At 35.6% G+C, this 15,850-nt stretch overlaps 1 long non-coding RNA gene across 1 annotated transcript in view; it reads left to right on the top strand.

The window, feature by feature from the left end:
* The window catches only part of LOC145297074 (uncharacterized), a 157,154-nt gene extending 141,925 nt beyond the window's left edge, over window positions 1-15,229 (top strand). The window contains exon 3 of the long non-coding RNA XR_013870100.1: window positions 14,170-15,229. This is a non-coding gene — a long non-coding RNA (uncharacterized LOC145297074). The remainder of the gene's footprint in view (window positions 1-14,169) is intronic.
* The last annotated feature ends 621 nt before the right edge of the window (window positions 15,230-15,850 follow it).

Genomic DNA, 15,850 nt, shown 5'->3' with positions numbered 1-15,850 from the left:
AGCGACGCTCTTTGTGTAAACAAATCGAGCGGAGGTATTTCGGACGATATCAAAACATCGTTAAACTCACTACTCGTTCAAGCAGGCGTCAATAGCGTAATGGTTAGGAGCCTTGACTGCCGTACAAACGGTCGGGTTTCAATCCTGGCTTGAGGTAGTTGCCTGTCTAGCCGCACTGATGAGTTGTGAAACAGCGAAATAGTACTGTATGTGGATGACTATATATATATATATATATATATATATATATATATATATATATATATATATATATATATATATATATACTAGCATGGGTGCCCAGCGTTGCCCGGTTGTTTGGAGGTGTGTGTTGAGCAAAAAGAAAAAAAAAAAAAAAGGGTAGTAGGCTCGAACCCGTACTGCGAAGAAGAAAAAGTGAAAAAGTGACGTCTTTGCTGTTACAACCACCACCAAACCGAAAAGTGACGCATGTTTAAATTAGGCTAGACAATCAAATGGAGAGGATGACTTTAAAAAATATCGGCGAAAAAAGCGACTCCTCCCCGTAGAAATGTGCCCAGTTGAGGGTGAAGAAATTATTTCTTTTTACAAATTTTACGTATTTGTCCTTGGAAGTGTCGGGCTTTAAAACGGTACTAATCTTGTGAAAATCCCTATCCTCTGTCGAAATTTTTAGGCAGGCATGCAAACATACATACATAGATTTATATATTTGTAGCTCAAATTTTTGACCCAGCTGAAACCACCGGCAATAATTTTCCCCACTCGATTAATAAGCTTGCCCTATCTCTGAATGCCCTTTATGTCAAATTTCGAATGTTTAGACCTAAAATTATCTGAGTAATTTGATAATGACTGCACAGGTCAAATATTTTAAAACTTTGATCCCTATTATGACCCCTTAACATTTATTGTTTTGGGCTGAAATCAGTTTATTATGTTAGATCCATGTCTAAGGAAGCTATATCTAAAATTTTTAGTGTTTAGAGGAGTTTGGTAGGGTTCTCAAAGGTCTAATCGTTGAACTTTGACCACTTTATAGCCAACTTTCTGGCCGAAAACGGAAAATCTCACAACCCCGTATATCAAATTTCGCGTCTGGCAATTGACAGAGATATTGTGTAGGGAAATGTACGAAGACAGACAGACAGACAGACACTTCAACTTATATATATATATATTGTGTAGGAAAATGTACAAAAACAGACACACAGACACGCTCACTTTTATAGATATACAAGCCTTGGAATCCGGTGTTGCCCGGATGTTTAGAGGTGTGAGTTCAGCAAAAAAACAATAAAAGTGGTAGTAGGAAGGCAGGATCGAACCCGTACAGCGAAGGGGTAAAAGAACGGAAAAATGTGACGTCTTTGCTGTTACGACCACCGCTTCGCCGGAATTGACGTAGGTTTAAATTAGGGCTATAGAATCAAAAAGAGGGATAACCTTCGGAAATATCGATGAAAAAAAGCGATCGATTCCTGTAGAAAAGTGTCCAGTTGAAGGTTAACAAATTACTGTTTTTAGCCTATTGTTGGATATTTGTCGTTTTATAGACCGAGCTTCAAAACGATACTGATCTTGTAAAAATCTGTCAAAAGTTTTAGGCAGAAATAAAAGCATACATTCGTACATTTATATATTAGTAGATCAAATTTTCTACCAAAACCGATTGAAACGTTTGCCCTATCTCTGAATATCCTTCATGTAAATTTTCAAATGTTTAGACCAGAAATTGTCTTAGTAATTTTGTATAGACCGAAGCGGTCAAATTTTCAAAAAATTTGACCATCTTAACACTTATTGTTTTCGGCTCAAATCAAGTTATTAAGTTAGATCCATGTCAAAGGAACCTATATCTGAAATTTCAAGTGTTTAGATCCAAAATTGGCGGAGGAGTTTGGTAGAGCTGTCAAAAGTAAAATCGTTGAACTTTGATCCCTTAACAGCCAAATTTCTGGCCGAAAACGGATTACAAAGAGTCTTCTCAAATCTCGGTACCCTGTATATCAAATTTTGAGTCTGTAGACTGAAAATTGACAGAGTTATTGTGTAGGGAAATGTACAAAGAAAGACAGACAGACACACAGGCAAACATACACTTTCACTTATATATATATATATATATATATATATATATATATATATATATATATATAGAGAGAGAGAGAGAGAGAGAGAGAGAGATCCGAGCTAACATGTTTAAATAAATAGACATTAAAGGACGTCGTTTGCGGACACCGTTCTCATGTTTCAGAAAGTAGAACTGCCAACTACGATAGTTGTAGATTCAAAAATACTGTTTTAGAATAGGTGTTACTCTAGCAGCGCCGAAGAGTTGTGATACAGTCTCTCTTTGGATAACTACTTATATATACATATATATGTGTGTGTGTTTGTGTCTGTGTGTGTGTGTGTGTAAATAAATATATTGAGCAGAACTAAATATATATATATATATATATATATATATATAAACTATACAAATACATATACATATATATATATATATATATATATATATATATATATATATATATATATATATATATATATATATGATAGGGTTTTTCCAAAGGTTTAATATATTAAAATCTATCAATCAAAAAGATTGTAAGCCATGTAAATTGACGCAAATATTACGAAACATGATTGACATCTCTGTAATCAAGCATTCATATATACTTGCAAAACCCAAAAAGCATAGAGAGAAAGATAATATCATATCCGTATTTTTTCGAATATTACAATTGTTTTGACATCAATCAGACAATTTTAAATGTTATGTTATTTTAAAAAATTCGTGGTAAACATCTCACAAAATTAATTGAAACCTCCAGGGTTATATGTATCTTAATACATTTTTATTCTGTTATTCATTGTATCAGGCAATGTGTAAGGTTTTATCGTGCTTTTAATGTATCCACCACCTGTGTTGGAGAAATATTTCCATGGACACCTATTTTCGTATCTGTTCTAAAATTACAGCGAGAATTGTTACCTCTGGACTATTTTGAAACCAGACAAGACTATGAATTAATCAGGTTTAGGGATTATTAAGTTAATTTATTATTTATTTATTTATTTTTATTTTTTTGTTCAATCTCAAGAAGTTCGGTTGGATTTTAGCGTTCAATCTAAATTGTAAATTTAAATTGAAAGTTTCGTATTTTGGGTTTTTTTTGTGTGTGTTACATATCGATTTTAATTTTAACCTCGGAGTTACAGCAATGTGAATTTTTTCTGCATATCAAAATGAATAAAATAACATCAACTAAAATAAAATAACTATATATTCCATACGAATATATTAGGATGCTAACGATAGTATTTATCATTGTAAAACTTATATTTACACTTCGACACAATAATTTATAAAATCCCTTTCATGGGTGATACGTATTACTTGCTAATTTAACTTAATAACATATGCATTTACGTATTAATTATTTTAATTCCAAAGATTTATACTTAGATGCATTAAATGCCATCCCGAGTTGCTAAATCTCTTCAATGGTTTTATATTTTACTTGATTTTAACTATTAGGCGGAATCTTCAGACTCTAAATTCACTATTTTCTTTACCTATCATGCGATGTTTTGTTTGTATTTTCCTTAAAATTCTATTTCCTTTGGTGCTGGGTTATTTCGACGGCTTATTTTGAGTACGATGCGGGAAACTTTCTTTTCATACTTGCTACATTAAGAATTAGGAGATTTATAGTGCATTGATCGTTTTCAGTATTTATCTCCGAGACCCTAATTTAGTCATCCAAAGGACAGATACAGAAACCACATAACATCATTTAAAACCGGGCGTGTGATTGAACCTAATAGTGATAGAAACAATAATGTAGATGGGAATAGAACTAAAATAATGATTAAAAAAAAGAGATCGGATCGGAGAACTACGTAAAAATAATGAAGACTTCGAAATAAAATGATCGATAGTCGACAAGGTAAAATATACAAACCTAGTAAGTCCAAACGCTTCAATTTATTCTTCATTGAAACTTACACCTAGTGCACTCCAAAGATGAAATTTTAAACAAAACATTGGATGCTTTAATTAGTTGTCTCCACAAAAATAAATGTCTACTCCCGAGAGGTAAACATGGGTAAAATAAACTCAAAATAGTTATCATCACTAAACATCCTCTGTAAAATATAGGAAATACACGTATACTTTACATTGAAAAAAGAAAGGACGAAGTAACGAATCGGAATCGAGAATCGAAAAATTCAAAAATGTTGACGGTATCAGAATCGGTATCGGAATATTTTTGCCTATTTTCCGATGTCAAAAATGATTCTTTTCATTGTTTTTATTTGTTTGTTTAGAATGTAAAACATAATTTTCCATCGCTTGTATAAATGATGAAATGATAAATATTTATTGATTTTAAAAATTGTAAAATTAAAATCAATAGATCATTCTCATGAGTTCATACATTTGTGAAAATATATGTTCACATTTCATGTTTGTTGATGTACCTTCCCAACCCCCAAACCTCTGTATTTATTAATTTAAAATATTTTTTTTTTACATGGAGTTCACCACTTATCAAGGCCCAACGGCCACTCGGGGATAAGGGTTATTGTGTCTACAGTAATCAATGGGATAGTGTAGTAATAGTATTGGAGAATTGATAAAGTGTAATTGCTTCAGGGGCGGTTCAACAGGAATTTGTTTGTGTTGGACTTGAAATCGGGAGGGAAACAGGCAAGCGGAACAGAGTTTCACAGGCGTGCAGTTCTAAGAAAGAAGCTTTGTTCATGGAATCTACGCTATGATTTAGGCACAGATAAGGAGTGGGGAACATTATTGCCGGGGTTTCAGCTAGTCGGGTGTTTTTTGAAAAAGATTGGCGAGGGGGGAACCAGAGAATGGAGCTCAGACGAGCACTTGCCATGGAAATAACGATAGAACAAAGATAGGCTCGCTACGTCTCTTCTGTGGGAAAGAGGTTGCAGGGAAGAGAAAAGGGCATCCCCCACTAAGCCACGAAGTCTATTTTGTACTCTGTCAAGGCAGGATAGGCTGTTTTTAGATGTGGCAGCAATACTCCATCCTTGGACGTACTTGGCTTTTATATAGATAGAGAATTGCATCATTAGTGAGATATCTTCTGGAGCGGTAGAAGGATCCCACCATTTTCCCAGCGACCTTGGCTACAGACTTGATGTATGTGTTCCATTTATATATATATATATATATATATATATATATATATATATATATATATAATAATAATAATAATAATAATAATAATAATAATAAAATAGAAATTACAATCAAATACACCAAAATGATCCAAGATGGTAAAACTAAAGTATATTATAAATATTAAAGAATTAATATTTATAAAGTAATCTCAACCAGATGTAAAACTCAATAAAACCAAATAGGAGATAGAACTTATAATTATTTTATTATATTTTATTTTATTAACTATTTGCTCTTATATATATATATATATATATATATATATATATATATATATATATATATATATATATAATGTTAAATTGTACTTGAAGGCATTACAAGAGAAAGGAAACAAAACAAAGGGCTTTTTATTTCGAATGTTTTGTTTTACCGAAAACAAGTTTGTTGATAAAGTTTTATAAACAAGGGAATGACGAAAGAAAATTATCGGGCAATGCTGTGCAAATCAAAAAGCAATAGTAAGCATGTATACATATGGGTGTGTCTGAGCCTTAGCGTGTGTGTGTGAGTGTTTAAATGAAAACGAGACAGAAAGAGAGAGATAGAGGGGGGGGGGAAGAGACCACGTGCGTGACCTATGATGTCATAGGCCAGCTGTGCGGGAAGGATTGTCTAGGATTGTTTCGAAAGTGTCGATCCCTTTCGGTTTAATTCCCGTTGTGTGTAGAGATAATAATAACACGGACCGACTGATGATGATGATGATGATGATGATGATGATGATGATGACCAAAACAAAGCCTAAAACAAAAACAGAAAAACCGCACCTTCTTTTATCCTTTTTTCCTTTTTATTTGTTGGTGTTTGACGTCATCGTATTATCTCTTGTTGCCCAACTGAACCAAATATAGACTTGTTTTCGTTTATTTTATTTAAAACATTTTTTGGTGCGTGTTTTCTCAGCCTAGATTGTCCTCGTTGTTTATCGGAAAAGAGGAGAACGACGAAGACGACGGAGGAAAAGAAGACGAAGACATATATAGTACAGAGGATTAAGTAACACTTTGAAAAATATATTCCACCATCGGCCATTTCCAGAATAGTCATTCTCCAAGTATTGGTCATTTTACCCCTGTAAAACACACACTTTTAGATGCGGAAAGGTTACGAGTGCAATTTACCAAGCGTAACATTACTCTACTTAACTTAAATTTTACGGTTGCTTTCTTCGGTAAAATTACATTTTTTCAAAAGCTCTAATTATATGTAATTTCATTTTATAATTAAAAAAACAATTTCAATTTTATCTTTATTTTTCTTACAAGTAACTCACCAATTTTTATGGTCTGAAGCCCATTCGAGGTTAATGAATGTAAGGTAGTAGTTTAGTAATCGATTATGGGGTAAACTAGGTAGAATTTGCATTATTAAAGCGGACAGCTCAACAAGAACTTGTTTACACTAGATTTGAAGGCTACCATATTTTAATCAACCGGGAAGAAGACTAGTGGAACAGTGTGTCGCATGCGGGTCGTTCTAGGAAATAAACTTTGTTCATGGAATCTCCGTTTAGATTTAGACACTGACATAGAGTGGAAAAAAATATTGATAATGATTGTAGCTAGTCGTGTATTTTTGTGAAAGTTTGTCATGAGTGCACCATAGATTGGAGCTCAGACGAGCACTTACCATATAATAACGATAGAGCAGAGACAGGCTCGTAGGGTCTTTTATATGAATAAGAGGGTACAGGGAAGAGAAAATGGAATCAAGTACTAGGTTTCGAAGCCGGTTTTGAACTTATTAAAGATAGGACGCGCCGAGCAGCTCCTGCCCAGATGTGGCGACAGTATTTTATTTAAGGGCGACTTGGCTCTTATTTAGATCGAGAATTGCACAGTAAAGTAATTTTCTCCTATTTCATTGTTGAGAATAATTTTCGATGCTCATGTTGTATATGTAATTTTTCATCGTTGATGTGTTTTTGGAAATAGGCATTCGTTCTCTTTTATAATTTTTACATTATAACTTTTTTTATTCAAATTTCATCCCAAACAAGGCACAGTGCCACTTTGAAGTAAGGGGGTTACTATTTGCGACACAATTTGCAGGAATATTATGAAGGAAGATGAGTAGCAAGATGTATGTTCATATTAGAATTGAACTTCTGCATGTCAGTACAGTTGGGAAGCAGAATCCCGGAAGGGAGTTCCAAAGTCCCGCAGTTCTGGAGAAGAAACTATTGAAGTAAAAGGCTTTCTTACATCTAGGGATCTCCACTGTGTAGGCGTAGAATTTCGCTGCTTGTTGGGTTTATCGCGGTTGTTTACGTCGTTAGGGTACAAGTGCTTGTAGTTCGTCAGAGAATTCACTATTAAAATAGTTATAGAACTGGCAGAGACATGCAACATCCCGTCGATCGGACAGAAGATGAAGCTTAGATGACGGTTCAGGACCTATCAGGTTGGCGACTCTCTTTTGAACCCTGTCTAGGAGTGAGAGACAAGCAGCCGAGGCACCAGCCCAAATGTGACAACAGTACTCCATACATGAGCGAATAGTGGTTTTATAGAGGTACAGGATACTTTCAGGCGTAAGTAGCTTTCTAACACGGTAGAGAGAGCCCAACATCTTTGTAGCAGCCTTGGCAATGCTCTCAATGTATCTATTCCAGTTCATGTGCTCTGTAAACGTTAGGCCGAGGAGTTTAAAGGAAGTACTTTCAGGTAATGTGTTCTTGGCCATTGCTATTGGTGTTAGAGAAAGTTTCTTGTAATTATTAAAGGAAACTAGCTTAGTCTTGGCAGCATTGAATGTGATCATCCATTTTTGTCCTCATTCCACTACAGATTTGAGGTCATCCTCTAGTGTTTCTTCTATTTCCTTAGATATGTGTTCATTTGTTCTCCCCTCGTGCCTGTTATAGAGAATGGTGTCATCAGAAAATATACCCATCTCCGAAACAATTTTAGTAGGGGGGGTCATTTATGAATATCAGGAATAATAAAGTTTAAAGGATAGCCCCTGAAGTAATCCCGCATTTATACTATATTGTTTAGATGTATGACCGTCGAGGACAACTTGGATTTTTCTCTTATTTTAGAAGGACTAAATTAAATTATGTATTCTTCCAGTGATACGATATGATCTAATTTTCCGTAGAAGACCATCGTTCCATACGCTGTCAAAGGCCTTAGATATATCGAGGGCTAACGCTCTACCCTCCTCTCTTTTGTCCAATGCACGGTATATACTTCAGAGATTACAGTTAAGATATCTGCTGTGGAACGGGCTTGTCTAAATCTATATTGTTTGTCGGTCAGGAGTTTAGCAGCTTTAAGGTGTTGGAGTAGGGCTTGATTTATTAAGGACTCAAATATTTTGGCGAAAAGTGGGAGAAGGCTAATGGTGCAATAATTTAATGAGTCAGTTCTATCACCAGAATTCTTGAAGACTGGTACCAGAGAAGCGGTTTTCCAGCAGTCGGGAAAGCAAGATTCGTTAAATAAGTAATACATGAAAATATCAATACACACACACACACACACACACACACACACACACACACACACACACACATATATATATATATATATATATATATAAAAATTAATGTAAACATCTTGTGAATTTTGCATCAATTAATAAATATTTTAAACTTATAAGACACCTAAATTACCAAATGTTACTTTTTTGTTTTAATATTTCTGGCCAGATCCCAGGAATTGCTCAGTTTCTGTCAAACTGATTTTGGTCTAGTTGTACAGTTTGGAAAACTTAACCTTTAGTGCATAGGAGCGGCCCCCAAGACCGCCCTGTTCCAAGCCTTTTTACATTGCAAAAAGCTTCTTACTATCTGTCCGCTTTTGGTTTGTGAACTTTCTGTCTTTGGTATCGAACAAAGCTATTTTGTTTCTTTTTTACACCATTAGTTGAAAGACTTCTCTAGTTATTTTTCAAGCTAAGTTGAAAGAGTTCCTTAATCATTGAAAAATGCTATGGTTTTGTCGGATAGCTTCGTTGTGCAATTACTGGTATACTTATTATTTTCAGTTTTTGTTGATTTTTTGTTTGTTGCTGGTTGCTTTTGGATTTGAGTTCTTCCTAGCCATGTAGTTGTGGCCTAAAAAGGTCTCTAATAAAGACACGCATACGAATGTGGCTTAGAAAAATATATTTTATGGATAACAAAACAGAATGTAAAGAAAATAACAGTTGTAACACGTAATGCCAAGATGGCGTACTACAAATTACGCGAAGTACATCGTATTTATCTCTTTTCAACCGCCAGGTGATGTAAAACAAGACAGAAGAAGGGAAAATTGCACCGCAAGAGGAAGTGCACTCTGGCTCTGCAAAAAAAAAATCTGAGAGGACTCTTAAGCATGCACAGTGAGGGCGCCTCGCACAAATTATAGAAAAAGATCACTGAAATGTTCCAGATTTCGTCTGCTTAATTGTCGAAGGCGGAATTTCGATCGGCGTCATACGAAGTACACGTAGGCACATATATACCACCACCACCACAACCACCACCACCACCACCATCACGACCACGAGTGTCGGTACTTCATCGTCTATTTATCTCGAGTATAGTCCATCCACACCGCATTATCATTGCATATATATATATATATATATATATATATATATATATATATATATATATATATATATATAGTCATCCACATACAGTACTGTTTCGCTGTTTCACAGCTCATCAGTGCGGCTAGACAGGCAACTACCTCAAGCCAGGATTGAAACCCGACCGTTTATACGGCAGTACTCACATAAAATTAATATACGAAAGAAGAGGAAATATTATAATAAGGCTGACTGGGAAGCCATCAGGGAACTAATTAGAGATGCTCCATGGAAAAATATTTTCTCTCTCCCTGCTGAACAATGTGCAAACGAGACCACTGACTGGTTCAAAACTGCAATCGAAGCGCATGTTCCCATGCGGAAATTTTATAGTAAGCCCCACTCTCCCCAATGGTTTACGTCGACTTGTGCAACTGCCATTACTCAAAAGCAGCATGCATACCGTAGGTTTAACCGACATAAGTCCAGTTCAAACAGACTGAAGTATATAGAAGCTAGAAATAACGTTAAGAAAGAAATAGCGACAGCTAAGAGAGAATTTACGGAAACCACTAAAAAGCGCATCGAAGCACAAAAACTAGGAACTCGAGATTTCTGGAAAATCTACAACAGTGTAGTAAATAATGGGCAATCAACAATTCCCCCCACTAACCAACAATCACGAGGTTGTCTCCTCAGCAACCGACAAGGCTAACATGCTTGCCAGTCGGTTTGCCTCAAACTCCACACTGGACCCTTCCAACCACCCCCTACCTGACTTTCCTATGCGGACAGACGCCACACTAGACGATCTGAAAACCACCCCTGCTCAGGTGCATGCTATCATAAAAAACCTTGACACCTCAAAAGCATGTGGACCCGATCTTATCCCAGCTGTGCTATTAAAAAAGTGCTCAGCCGAAGTAGCTCCAGTTCTCTCCAAACTCTATAACAAATGTCTTAATGAAGCCTGCTTTCCGGGCTGTTGGAAAACTGCTTCTGTTGTACCAGTATTCAAGAATTCTGGCGAAAGGACAGACCCATCAAATTATCGCCCCATTAGCCTCCTCCCACTTTTTGCCAAAATATTTGAGACCATAATTAACCATGCTCTAGTCCATCATCTTACAGATGCTAAACTACTGACTGACAAACAATATGGATTTAGACAAGCCCGTTCCACAGCAGACATCCTCACTGTGATCTCTGAACGTATATACCATTCACTGGACAAAGCGGGGGAAGGCAGAGCGGTAGCTCTAGATATATCTAAGGCTTTTGACAGGGTATGGCATGAGGGTCTCCTCAGTAAAATCAGATCATACGGTATCACTGGTAGAATACTTAACATAATTAAATCCTTCTTAGATAAGAGAAAAATCCAGGTAGTCCTCGACGGTCGCACATCTAAACAATATGATATAAATGCGGGAGTGCCCCAGGGTTCTATCCTTGGACCTCTATTGTTCCTGATATTCATAAATGACCTCCCCGACAACATTGCCTCTGAGATGGGTATATATGCTGATGACACTACACTCTATGGCAGACACGACAGGAAGACGAATGAACACATTTCTAAAGAAATGGCAGAAACACTAGAGGAAGACCTCCAATCTGTAGTGGAATGGGGACAAAAGTGGTTGGTCGCGTTCAATGCTGCCAAGACTAAACTAGTTTCATTCAATAATTACAAGAAACCCTCTCTACCACCCATAGCAATGGCCAACGACTCGTTATCTGAGAGTCCATCTTTCAAACTCCTTGGCCTAACGTTCACAGGAAACATGAGTTGGAACAATTACATTGAAGGCATTGCCAGGGCCGCTGCAAGAAAGGTAGGCTCTCTCTACCGTGCTAGAAAACTACTAACACCCGAAAGTATCCTGTACCTCTATAAGGCCACCATTCGCCCATGTATGGAGTATTGCTGCCACATCTGGGCTGGTGCATCGGCTACTAGTCTCTCGCTCCTTGACAAGGTTCAAAAGAGAGTCGCAAACCTGATAGGCCCTGAACTGGCATCTAAGCTTCAGCCTCTGTCCCATCGACGAAATGTTGCATCCCTCTGCCTTTTCTACAAGTATTTTAGTGGTGAGTGCTCTGACAAACTGCAATCACTTGTGCCCCCACGACGCGAGCACCCTCGACAAACCCGACAGGCTACTAGATCCCACCCCCACACTGTAGAGGTCCCTAGATGTAAAAGATCTTTTTACTCCAATAGTTTCTTCCCCAGAACCGCAAGACTCTGGAATTCCATTCCAGGTCCCTGCTTCCCCAACAGTACTGACATGCAGAAGTTCAAGTGTAACGTGAACCGACACCTTGCTGCCCAATTCCCTACATAGTACCCCAGTAGTTGTTGCCCCTGAGAGTAGCCCCCTACACCAAAGTGGCAATTTGCCTTGTTTGGGGTGAAAATGTAATAAAAAAAAAAAAAAAAAAAGAGGAGCATATAAAAACGATAAACAACCACAGCATTCGCGCATAAGCCTGAAGAGTCCTAGAGTGGATGAAACGCGGAATATTCAATGTAGCTTAATCGCCATATATATTTTATAAATTACTATATATATATATATATATATATATATATATATATATATATATATATATATATAATTATTTGGTATACTAATTATTAAATACCTCCAAGAACTAGTGTTTCATCCTCTCAGGAATCAACAGTGCATTTATTCTTTTTTAATGCCTTTAACGTAAGCCAGACTGTTCTAATCATTATATGACGATCTGCACATATGAGCTTAGTTGACCGACTTGTTTCAAGTGAAAGTGTTTAATAACAAGAAAGAAGGTTCTTAAAGTGGCTGGCATAATTATTAACTATAATAATTATTAAATACCTACAGACACTTGCGTTTCATCCTTTCGGGAATCATCAGAGCTGGGTGTAACCATGAACACCAGTCGAGAGATTCGAACTCGGCAACAGAAGTAATGCCTGACTTCATTAGCAAGAACCCAATCCATTCGGCTACAATCAATAGTGAGAAATATAATTGAGATTTAACCATTTATTCTTTTTAAATGCCTTTCACGTCAGTCAGAATGATCTAATCATTATATGACGATCTGCGCATAATAGCTTAGTTGATTGACTTATTTCCACTCAAAGTGCTCAATATATATCTCTATATATTTATTTATTTATCTATCTATTTTTATATCTTTATAATAAGGTTTTAATACTTATACAAGCTATTACTTTTATTATTTTTATTGTTGTTAATGTTAATATATAGTATTATAATTTTTCTATATATTATTAATTCATTAATACATATATTACTTTAATATGTCTCTCTATTTCTTTATTATACTTATATGCTTTTATGAGAGTCTTTCTTTTTTTGCAGATATCTTCACTTTAACGTAACCCAGGTACATTTTATTTATATGTTTGTATATTTTACTGATATTTTTATCCGTGTTCCTCTTTTTATATGAGTTCATTATTAAAACAAATTTGTATTATTACCATCATTATTGTAAGTATTATCACTAGTATTTTTATTCGGAAATCATATATATATATATATATATATATATATGTATATATATATATATATATATATATATATATATATATATATATGAATGTGTGTATAGATACATATTCGATATACTATTTCTATTAACTTACATTATTGTTATTAATTTCTGATCGATTGCTTTTTTATTCAGTTGTTTTTAAATTACGCACACACATGATGATTGCAACGTCTTGTCAGACGAGTGCCACTCCCTCAGACATTTAAAATCCATGAGCCCAAATGCCTGAGGGAGTATCTATACAAATATGATGTCACAGAGTCTTAGCTTTGTACGACAGCTAAGTCTCTCTCTCGGTTCAAAATGTTGAGATCCAGCAACAAGCAAGAGCAAGATAGCCAGCAACAAATTAAACTGCAGACCAGCTTAATGTGGGTAATGGTCTTCCGCTTTATGGTTTTTCAAATCAGAGATTTGCTTCTCCTAGAAAGGTTGCCTTCACCACGGCTTACGGGAGCCCTCTCCACCCCAATACACATATACACACACAAATATACACGATGCTAGTTGGCCGTTGACCCAGAAAAAAGAGTTCATTCGCCCTTTGGAAGGTCTTGTTTTTAATCCTTCAGGGAGACTAGCCGCCGTCCTCATCAAACAAGTCTGGTGGGGGAACCAGTTTAGTGACCGGACCATGAGGCAGGTAGTACTGGGTTACATGGTACCAGTAGCATATGACATGACCTGACATACGCACACACATACATACATACATACATACATACATACATACATATGTATAGGGTGGGGAAGCAAAATTTACAGTTGTCTTTTTTCAGTAAGAATTGCGCCACTTTTTTTAAATGCTTATGTTTATGTCATAACTATATTTACCATTATTATCCATCTCTTTTCAGAAATGTTTACCTATATGGACAATTAGGAGGTAAAACGTCAATGAGTGTGTGATTTGCTGAATTGAAAGGAGATATCAGGAATAGTGGGAGTGTCCGAAAAAAGAGTTTACAATGTAAAGAAGAAAATGACTATGAGCAATACTATTACTAGAAAGACTGGAAGTGGAGGAAGCAACAAAAAACATTTATCAGAACATTATACGCACTCTCGAATCTAAGATTCAAAAAGATCAAACGGAATCCATGCGGAAAATGGCAAGTAAACTTAAGGCTTACAGCACGACCATTAAAAATGCAGTAAAATGTGATTTGAACTTAAGATCATATACAAGAACGCTGAAACAATTGTTGACAAATGCTCTAAACGAAAAAAGACTTAAAAGGTGCAAGAAAATTACTACATGGCTAAAGAAAAATCCTTCTATTGTAATGATTTTTTCCGATGAAAAGATCTTCACTGCGATGCTGTTCTGAACCGTATAAATGACAGATACATCGCAGCATCAACAGCTGAGTTAAAGGGAAATTCAGGAAAAACATCCTGCTCAGGTTATGGCTTTTGGTGTTGTAGCTTCTGATGGAAAGAAGATGCTCATAAAATTCTACAAATCTGATGAGAAAATCAATGTTGACATTTACTATAAAACTTTGAGATATCAGGTATTACCATGGCTCAAAACAAACTATCCAAATGGAAAGTATGTATGAACACAGGATGATGCATCGACTCACACAGCTAGAAAAATACAAGATTTCTGCAGATCAAATTTCAGTAAATTTTTGGAAGTCATGTTTATGGCTAGCTTCTAGCCCAGACCTAAAGCCTCTGGATTATTCTATTTGGAGCGTTTTGGAACCTGTTACCAGTAGAACATCGCACAGCAATGTTAACTTTCTCAAAGATACTATTACAGATGAATGGAATAAGTTGTCTCGTGAGTATTTGAAGACGACCTGTACAAGTTTCAGGAGACGTGTGACAGCAGTTATTGAAAAAGAAGGGAGCCGTATTAAATAAAACCATTTTCTATTATGCATTTTGTGTGGTGAATAAATTGTTGTAAACGCAATTAGTCGTACGTTGGTTTTAAAGTCTTGTAATAAAATTTTGTAAATTTTGGTTCTCCACACTGTATGGCAATTAATCTACACAGAATATTCCGCGTTTCATCCACGCTAGGATTCATCAGGCTTATGCCTTATAAATCCTAGCGTGGATGAAACGTGGAATATTATATGTAGCTTAATTGCCATACATATATTATAACTTACTACCTAGCTCTACCTACGTATTGAGCACTGTTGTAGTAAATACTTAAAGTTTACGCATAAATTTATACTTTCGTATATTAATTTTATGTGAGTAAATGAAGTAGTTTATATATATATATATATATATATATATATATATATATATATATACACGAGCAAACAGTTAATAAAACATGTTAAAAACACTTTGAAATGAGTTAAAACATATTTAATCTGAAAAGGAAACACTAGATAAGTGGAAAGTCTTTAATCCGCGGAGTTTCGAATAAATACTTTTCTTTTCATCAGAGGGTAGGAATTAGCAAATTGCGGGATCGGATTTTGCATGCAAAAGTATTTGATGAAACAACAAGTAAGTCAAAGATCTTATTTGAAAACAAAAAAGGTGAAGCAGAGGGAATATGGCGAA

Source organism: Euprymna scolopes, chromosome 17, assembly GCF_053919585.1.
Source record: "Euprymna scolopes isolate OS-2025 chromosome 17, ASM5391958v1, whole genome shotgun sequence".
Classification (NCBI taxonomy): Eukaryota; Metazoa; Mollusca; class Cephalopoda; order Sepiida; family Sepiolidae; genus Euprymna; species Euprymna scolopes.
The sequence above is the reverse complement of the archived record's forward strand: the minus strand, read 5'-3'. Positions and strand labels throughout refer to the sequence as shown.